The 9,906-nt window shown below is 36.2% G+C and overlaps 1 pseudogene; it reads left to right on the top strand.

Annotated features, from left to right (window-relative positions):
* The first annotated feature begins 695 nt into the window (after window positions 1–695).
* Window positions 696–1,421, top strand: LOC138175739 (14-3-3 protein zeta/delta pseudogene; annotated as a pseudogene).
* The last annotated feature ends 8,485 nt before the right edge of the window (window positions 1,422–9,906 follow it).

Here is a 9,906-nt window from a genome sequence, read left to right as displayed (position 1 = left end):
ATACATTTAACTTTATTTATTTTAACTTAGGTTTCAGGAACTGTGCTAAACACTGGAAATAAAAGTACAAGCAGAAAGAAAGACTATCTCTACCCTTAAGGAGTTTACATTCTGCTATGGAAAGATAGAGCATATAAGGAAACTATAGATTATCTTATTATGCTCCATCTACTACTTTAATTTTATCTGATAATGTCTTGCAAAATATATCTAATGCTTTGAAATCAGAGGAAATACAAAATAAACTGTTCAAAATGCATGAATGATCTGGGAGAGGATAAAAGATGATGACAGAAACTGAAATAAATCTGTACAGATATTGTAAATTAATCCTTTAAAAAATCAGTCCTCAACAAGAGGAACCAAAATCATGTCATGCAGAGATTGGTTGAGGGAACTGGTAATACTTATTATAAAAAAGAGAAGATTTACTGAGATATGAGCCATCATGTAGGAGAGGGAATGAGGATTATTCTTATTGGTTTTAGAAGAAATAAGACCAATTGGAAGAAGTTATACAGAGAAAGGTTTCTGTCCATAGAGCTTTCTAACATTCAGATTTGTACTAAGTGGGTTGTCAAGAATGAATGAATGAGGATACTGTGTCAGCCCTGCAGCTGGTGCTGCCACCGCCAAGAGACTCTGTACATCCATCCATCTGTCCGTCACCCACTCTGGGCACAGAACATTGAGTCATGGATAAAAATGAGCTGGTGCAGAAAGCCAAATTGGCAGAGAGATATGATGACATGACAGCCTGCATGAAGTCTGTAACTAAGCAAGGAGCTGAATTATCCAATGAGGAGAGGGATCTGCTCGCTGTTACAAAAATGTCATAGGGACTGGAAGGTCATCTTGGAGGGTTGTTTCAAGTATTGAGCAAAAGATGGAAGGTGCTGAGAAAAAACAGCAGCTGGTCTGAGAATACAGAGAGAAAATTGAGACCGAAGTAAGAGATATGTGCAATGATATGCTGTCTCTATTGGAAAACCTCTTGATTCTTAATGCATCACAAACAGAAAGCAAAATTCTTCTTGGAAATGAAAGGAGACAACTACTGTTATTTGGCTGAGGATGCTGCTGGTGATGACTAGAAAGGAATAGTGGATAAACCACAACAAGCCTATCAAGAAGCATTTGAAATCAGCAAAAAGGTGATGCAACCCAACCCAACACATCCTATAAGATTGGGTCTTGCCTTGAACTTCTCTGTGTTCTATCACGAGATCCTGAATTCTCCAGAGAAAGTCTGCTCCCTTGCAAAGACAGTTTTTGATGAAGCCATTGTTGAATTTGATACATTAAGTGAAGAATCATACAAAGACGGCATAGTAATGATGCAATTCCTGAGAAACAACTTGACATTGTGGACATCAGACACCCAAGGAGATGAAGCTGAAGTGGGAGGAGGGGAGAATTAGCCAGCCTTCCAACTTTTGTCTGTCTCATTCTCAAATTTACACAATAGATCATTTGAAATTCATGCTGTCCCACAAATAGTTTCTGTTTATGATTTATGACAGGTTTATGTTATTTCTATTTTGATTTCTATATTTCCCATGTGGTTTTATATTTAATATTAGGAGTGTAGAGCCAGTTAACATTTGGGGAGTTTTTTCATCTGAGGTGGCCAATATGGGGATATGGAATTTTTATACACGTTTTACATGTTTGGTATAGTACTTTTGGTACATTGTGGTTTCACAAGACTAGTGTTAAAGCACCTTGCATATCTAAGCAGAGAAATCTGCCTACATATTGATCTGTCATGGTGGGGGGATAAAGGGATAATTGGTTCCAGCCACAGGTATAGTTCTTATGGGTAACTTAGGGGTGGAGCACTCATGGCTGTGTGTAATGGGAATATAAATTTTTAAGATCTTCCCTTCCCCTAGGCTTAAGTGCACCTGGAGCCTGTGCTGGGAGACTTGTTTGTCAGGAGATACTTTGTGATTGGGCAGTAGGTCAAGAAGGTTGTTACATTCTCTGATCCAGGAGAAGGCTATACAAGCCCTGATGGGAGACTTTGCTTTGGGGCTCACTTTGAGAAGTGTTGTGTGATTTGACCAGATGGAGACTCTGGGCAGCCATTGTTTGAGAGCCCCCCCAGCTTTGAAAACCCAGATGTTGATGCTTCCCTCTCTGGTACTTGTGATTTGGTATGGATGTAATGGTTGGACAGTTTGGAAGTCTGTCTATTTGATATGTTTTTCTGTTTTCTTATAACTTCTGCTTTGTAACTTCTGTCTGTATACTCTGAAGTTCGGGGTGCTGACCTTTTTCCCCTGAAGTAGGTAAATGATATATGTTTGATTGATTAAAGTAATTTTGTTAACCCATTTTGAGTTGTTTTCTTTTAGAAAAGCATATCTAAGAACCTGTGTTGGCAGCCACCCTGGGGATGCTGGGGTGCTTGCTGCTACACTGTGGTAGAAACAGATGTACCATAGATATTACACTTCATTCCATGTGTATCTGTGGAAGACAAAGTCTCAATGTGTACACCTTTATAATTGCATTTGCAAAAGTGTTCCTTAAGACAAAGTTTTAACCCAGTCAATTTCCATTCACATTCAATTATTTGTAAAGTTACCTGCTAATCAATTTCATTATTTTTGCTACACTCATTTTATTTGTATTTAAATGGGTTAGACAACCTAAGAACAAATGTACAAGTAAAGATGCAGTAAAAATGAATTGCTTGATATTCATAAAGCCACTGCATATCAAGCACAGGAGTAAAATTTAAAAAAACCATGTATTTAACTATTTTTAGGGTTTTGCTTTTGTGATTTTTTTGATACTTGCCTAACATACATGTGCTGTAAAATAGTTAAAAGGAAATAACTTGAGATGATGGCTAGCTTTATTTAATGTCTTATGAAATTTTCATGAATAATCCAAGCATAATTGTTAAGAACATGTGTATTAAGTTGATATAAATGGAATAAAAGTTTTATGAATGGACTTTTCAACTACTTTCTCTGGAGCTTTTCATTTAAATCATATCTTTAGTTCTGAAACTTCTCTAAAGGAAATTTTACATTTTGAAGATTTACTTCCCACGGGTAGCTATGTAATAGGCTTTAAAAAAAGTTTAAAGTATAAAGTTATCAAATGGCAAGAGTTTTATATGTTCCATATTGTTCCAAACATTACTCCTCTCTCCACCACTCTGATTTTCAGGTACTCTTTTAAAACAAAAAGTGGTGATCTGAATAAAATCATATATTCCACTTAAAAAAAAAGAATGAACAAATGAATGAAAAAGCATTTATCAGGTGATTACTATGTGCCTAGAAATGTAGTGAATTCTTATGTCCTGAAAGCCTTTAAGCAGATGACTGTTGCATTAAAAAAAGTTTAATGCTTCAGATAGAAGTTAGATTAGACAGCTCAAGTTTATGTAGTAGAAGGAAGGGAAGGAACCAGGCATTTATTAAGTGGTTACTTTGTGCTAGGCACTGCACCGAGTGCTTTGATCCTGACAACAACCTTGTGAAGTAGGTGCTGTTGTTATCCCCATTTTACAGTCAAGAAAACTGAGGGTGACTGAGGCTAAGGGACAAAGCCAGGGTTACATGGCTAGATTTTAACTCAGTCCTTCCTTCCTCAGGCACAGTGCTGTATCCATTTTACTCCCTTATTGCCCTTTTAAGTTTTACAGAATACTTTTGTCCCAGCGATTCTATGAGATAGAGAATTCTGGTATCATGATTCCCATTTTTTTTAGAACTAAATATCATAAAGTGATTTACTCATCATTAGTAGGTATTGAAACTATTATTTCAGCTGAGGTTAAAACTTGTGATTCTAGAACTGGTAGTCTCTTTAAAATCCTATAAAAATTCCTTCTAACTTTAAGGGCTAATGTTATAGGATGTCTTTCATTTATCTTATTCTCTTAAAAGTATGAGGGAAGGGGAAATCTATTCTTATCTTAATGGATTTGTGATGGACTTTCCACCAATGCAGATGACTTTCTTTCCATAGATTCCCAACATACATATCTTTCCACAAATCCTCCATGGGAGATCCACCCAATACATTAGATGTCCTTTTCTGGATCTTTACCCATTTCAAAGGTACTGATACAGTTGTCTTCCTGTTTGCCCTCATTCTCACTACATCAAAGCCATACCTCCTGTATCCCTCATGCTGAGCTCCAGTGTCTACTAAATAATAACTGCCTAAAAATGCTTGTTAAATTCAAGTAAACTGTTGAATATCATTCATGTCAAATCTTATATTCCAAGTGATGGTAATTATGGTAGCCACCTTCTCCTTTCCACCCATTATATATGTCTTTCCACTTTCTGCAAGTCTTAGGTTACCTGTAACTTTTATTCTTCTTAGATTACATTATTCCATAGTTTACAACCTTACCAAGGTAGTGAGGTGTGGCCGTAGATAGTGTGTTGGACCTGGAATCAGGAAGACCCATTTTCTTGAGTTCAAATCTGGGTTCAGACACTTACTAGCTGGGTAAGTCACTTAACCTTGTTTGCCTCAGTTTCCTCATCTGTAAAATGAGCTGAAGAAGGAAATAGCTAACCACTCAAGTATCTTTGCAAGATCAAGAGTCAGAAATGACTGAAAAAATGACTCAACAACAGCAACAACAGAATCATAAAGAGAATATTGGTGCTGCACAGGTTTTGTGGCAGAGAGCTCTTCAGGATCACTAAAAAAATGGTAATTTCATAAATGTGCATTCTTATCAAACAAACAAAACATATACTGAAACCAGTTATTTTGACAAATCAGCCTATATCTTCAGTGAAATTGTTTATTTTTCATAGCCTAGAAAGTATATACTTCCATACTGACACTGGTTTGCATGTCCAGGTCGTGTACTTTGTCAGTGCCCTGTTCGTGTATAGGTCACAAGACCAAAAAAGGAAATTTGGGGAACATAAATCAAATGAGGAAGACCAAGTTATGAGATTGTCTTAAATATAGAAAACTTTTATAAAAACTCAGCTTTCCTAAATAATTCTAATGCAATAAGTCTAGCAGTTGTCCAATTGGTGATATGATTACCTAGCTGGCACAGTGGATAGAGTGCTGGGCCTGGAGTCAGAAAGACTCTTTGTCCTGTGCTCAAATCTAGCCCAGACACTAACTGGCTGTATGACTCTAGGTAAGTGTGTTAAGCAAATTTGCCTCAGTTTCCTCCCTATAAAATGAGCTGGAGAAGAAAATGACAAACCACTCCAGTATCTTTGCCGAGAAAAACCCAAATGGGGTCACCAAGAGTCAGACACAAGTGAAAAATAACTGAACGACAAAATACTTCTAAAAATGGAAAACTAAATTTTATGGACTTTCAAAACATAAGAAATCCTAAAGAAATTTGAATGATCATAACTATGTATGATTGTTTATGGAGTTTCTAGATGATGCCTATCATTGCTTTGGACATTATACAAATGCAAAATTAAAAGTCAAATCCAAATTACTTCTAATATGTAGGCACCCCAAAGAACAATAAAAACATGAGCTATACATTCAGAGTAAAAAAAAAACACTTATTTCAGAGAGGAGTGGGAGTTTACTTAAAAGTCAATGTTGGGGTACCAAAAAAGCTGAGAATGGAGACAGATGTGCTGACAACTCTGTTTCATAGCAGGAAGTGGAAACATGGTCACAATTATACAGCAAGACTGTAGGTGTCTTTCACCTCTCACTTTGAGGGTTGAGCACAATGCCACAATTTTTTTAAACTTCCTTTTCAAGGAGAACACAACTGTCTCAATTATCCACATAATTTTGCCTGTCTCATTTTTTCACAAGTGACATCTGAAGTTCAAAACCAACTTGGCACTTATCTTTTTATACTTCTGAATGTTAAGGGAGTTCAGACCTGTGAAACTGTCCCACAATATTTCTTTTTTAATGTGTACCAAATTGTTTCAGATCCAGTTCTTTCCTTGTTCAGATTATTGTTGAGATTATACACATCGCAAAATAAACAAACAACCCAAGTCTGATGAATATAGGCCTGATTTAACCCTCTGTAGAGTTACTTTCTGTTACCAATGCAGGGACATGGGTGTGGGGAGGACAAGAAAAACAGATTTATTCTGCCCACTGGTCTAGCCCTGATTATTTTTTTTAACAAACTATTATGCATGTGTGTGTGTGTGTGTGTGTGTGTGTGCGCCAAGCTTGTGTATTTATGACCACTCTTGGAGAGTACCTCAAGATTATCAAAAAATTGTGGTAATGACCTCATATAAAGTATTTATACTGCTGTTATTAAACTTCTCTGAATTTTTAAGTTCATAATGAATCATAGTTATTCAATTAAATTCAACAAATAATCAGTACCTACTCCATAGTGAGTGGTCAAGATTTTTTTAAAAATAAAAACCATCTATACCTTTGAGTAGTTTAAATTCTACTTGTGTTTTAGGGGAGAAAACACAACATGTTCAAATAGATAGATAGAGATATATCAATATAAAATAAATCCTATTTATGCATAGTTTGTTTCATTCTATTCATATTTCCTGATTGAAAACAGTTCTATGACTATAAGTATATATTTTTCTTTTATATATCCTCTGTGTGTGTGTGTGTGTGTGTGTGTGTGTGTGTGTGTGTGTATCTTACCTGGCCAATGAATTATTAGAGAAGGTGATAAGGATGATCCTGATTCATTTGAAACAAAAAAAACCTTTTTTTTTTTTTTTAAGAAAGAAAATGGTCTTGTCAGGTCTTTGAAGTTGTCTTTATTATGTACTAAAACACACTTCCTGATTAAATGCTGCAATAGAAAACATTTGAATCTTTTAAAAGAAATTTTTTGGATAATGGGTATAAATGCAAAGGTGGCTTAGTGACCAATGACCTGATTAAAAGTCAGGAAAATATGAGTTCAAAACCAGCCTCCATACTAGCTGTGTGGCCTTGGGCAAGTCAATTAACCTCTGTTTGCCTCAGTTTCTTCATCTGTAAAATGAGGATTATAATAGCACCTACCTCCCAGAGTTGTTGTGAGGTTCAGATGAGATTGACATGAGTAAACCATTTTTTTTAAACTTAAAGGACTACATAAAGGCTAGCTTTTATTTTTGTTATTATGTGATAATCCTGCCTCAGCATTATTTAGTATTATTAGCATTTCTAGGAGTCTAAATGTAGCGGCAAGCACCCCAGTGTCCCCAGGGTGCCTGATCACACAGATTCTTGGATCTGCTTTGATAAAGGAAAGCAACTCAAAATGGGTTAACAAGCTTACTTTAATCAGTCAGACATATATCGTTTACCTTGTTCAGGGGAAAAAGGTCAGCACCCCGAACTTCAAAGCATACAGGCAGAATTATCAAGACAGAAACAGATCAAGTAGACAGATTTCCAAACTGTCCAACCATTACATCCATACCCCGTCAACATCTGGGTTTCCACATCTGGGTTTTTTTTTTCAAAGCCTGGGGGGGGCGGGCCTGGACAACGGCTTCCCAGAATACAGATCAAATCACAGAACACTTCTCAAAGTGAGCCCCGAAAACAAAGCTACACATCAGGGCTTATATAGTCTTCTCCTGGCTCAGAGAATGTAACAACCTTGTTTACTCACTGGCCAATCAAGAAGTATATACTGAAAAACAAGCCTCCCACCCCAGGCTTCAGGTGCACTTTAGCCTAGGGGCAGGGAAGATCTTCCAAATTTGCATTCCCATTACACTAAAGCACAGTGATATCTCTGCCCTCTATATTTTGTCCTATTCTATAAAGTTCTAGAATACACTGCCAGTGTTCATGAGCATGAAATAAACTGATTTCAATTTATTACAATTACATTTCCAATTTCACTGAACATTTAATTGACAAGGTAACATATGTAATAAAATAGCATTTATTAGATATGTATGCAAGGTATTGCTTTAGACTCTGAGGACCCAAATCAAAATAAGATATAGCACCTGCCCTCAAGGAGTTTATGATCTACTGAGGCAGATAGAGATAAGTGGCATTTCTAGTTTGGTGCAAATGAATGCCAACCAGAGACTCATTTAAGAAGGGAGAGTTCACTCCTGGTATTAGAGTAGGAGAAAGGAATTATAAAAGCTTCTTAGTATAATGTATGCAAATAGGAAGTTTCATGCTAATTACATAGTACAGTTCATCTAAATGATTAAAGTATATTTACATTTCTCTCATGCATACATTTGATAATTATCCTAAGATTCCCCCTAAAACAAAGGTCTTTTTTTTTAACACTAGGTATAGGATACTATAACTTCTGAAGAATTGATATTGAAAGTTTTCCAAAGGTCAAAGGAAACATGTAGGACACATATTAGCAGACTGACACATACTAATAAACGAAGAACTATGCAAGGAAAGTGATGTAATGTATTAAAAGAATTGTATGACTAGAAAAAATGATGAACCAGTGACACAGAGAAAATGGCAGATTAAATGAAAGACAATATGAATCCTCTCTTGGCATACAATGACTTCTCCATATAATATTGGGAGAATGAGAAGAAAGCCATTGGGTGGATGTGATATGGGCAAATGTATGGCAATTACACAGGGTGAGCCAGCAAGAATGAATTGGGGTTGTGGTCTGGCCTAAGGCACAGAAGATGCCCATCAGTGAGATTATGGATACATTCAAGTATGGGAGTAATGACAGTTTCTTTCATTTTTCAAATGCTACTGAGAAACATATGGCAACTTCTGCTGCTATTTAAAATTAGATTCATAGAAGTGACTTGGGGTTTCACACCTATTTGTTTATAAGTGAATTGAAACCAGAGTAGTAATTCCTAACTAGAACACTGCCACTGATGTTAAAGTGCCTTTCTGACTGTGTATAATGCATACTCTTCATTTTACCTCCTACACACCCCCAGAATACAACTCATACACACTTTTATTTTCTTCTGAATTAAGTCAAGAAGACAATTTTCTGTGGTATGGATTGGTGGAAATCAGAATAGGTAGAGGGAATATTCATATCATTGGACTCATGTTCCTTGAAGAATTAATGTACAAGTAATAAATCTATGTATATATCCTCCAGTACTGCATCTCCCAGGCTCCATTCCTACATCCTTAATTCTTTTCTATCTACCTTCGCCTAGCTAATAATAATAGCAAACATTTTATAGTGTTTTGATTTTGTCAAGGACTTTGCATATTTTATCTCATTTGATCCTCACATTTACTTAGGAGGTAAATGATATTATTCCCTTCATTTTACAGATGAGGAAACTGAGGCATGCTGAGATTAAGAGACTTTCTCAGGGTCATACAACTACTATGCCTCTGAAGTAGGATTTGAACTAATCTTTCCATAAGCTCCCAAGTTACTTACTGTTCCCCTAAGCCACCTACTTGTTTAGGTCCCACAAACATCTCAAGCTCAACTAATTCAAAAGCAAATTCATCATCTTTTCCCTTAAACCTTCTCTTCCTCCTGATCACTCTATTTCTATGGAGGTCACCATCACCTTCCAGTCACCCAGGTTCATAACTTAGGAAACATCATCAACTCTTCATATCACTCATCTCCTCCCCTCCTATACACAAACAGTTGCCAAGTATTGATAATTCTCCCTCCGTCAAAACAAGTCCAAAAAGGAGCAGATTAAAAGAATCACCCAATCAATCCTTGTAATCAAGTTTCAAGCACTGATTATGCAAGTATAAATAACACTTTCTCTACCTTCAGGGAGCATACATTCTGTTCTATCTACCTTTTGAAAAAATAAATAGAATATGACCAAAACTGAGAGTTCCTTGAAAAAAATCATAAATGAGAGGCAAAGTATATTTAATATTTTTAAGGCCTGAAGCTTAATTTCTTGAAAACCTTGGCGTGTGGACACTTACATATTTCTGTGCCTGGCCTAATTGGAATTTATGAAATTCTGCTTTGTTAAAGGA

The sequence above is a fragment of the Petaurus breviceps genome, unplaced genomic scaffold (genome assembly GCF_028583685.1).
Source record: "Petaurus breviceps papuanus isolate PSGF00001 unplaced genomic scaffold, PetGlider_PUasm1.0 79, whole genome shotgun sequence".
Classification (NCBI taxonomy): domain Eukaryota; kingdom Metazoa; phylum Chordata; class Mammalia; order Diprotodontia; family Petauridae; genus Petaurus; species Petaurus breviceps.
Note: the sequence above shows the minus strand (reverse complement) of the source record. Positions and strands in the feature narration are given on the sequence as shown.